Below are 220 nucleotides of genomic sequence, written 5' to 3'. Positions count from 1 at the left end.
CTCCTTCTGAAGCGATATACATACGCCAACGCTTAACCCAATCTTCCATACACTTTTCGTAGGCCCGTGCAGGTATGGCTTTTAGTTCCTTCAGCGAATTCTCTTTTACCGATTTAATCGACTCAAAACGCTTACCAGAAAGGGACTTTTTTGAGTTTCGGGAACAGGAAAAAGTCGCACGGATCTAGATCTGGCGAATATGGTGCCTGAGCGTTGACAG

Source organism: Teleopsis dalmanni, chromosome X (genome assembly GCF_002237135.1).
Source record: "Teleopsis dalmanni isolate 2A chromosome X, ASM223713v2, whole genome shotgun sequence".
NCBI classification, from domain to species: domain Eukaryota; kingdom Metazoa; phylum Arthropoda; class Insecta; order Diptera; family Diopsidae; genus Teleopsis; species Teleopsis dalmanni.
Note: the sequence above shows the minus strand (reverse complement) of the source record.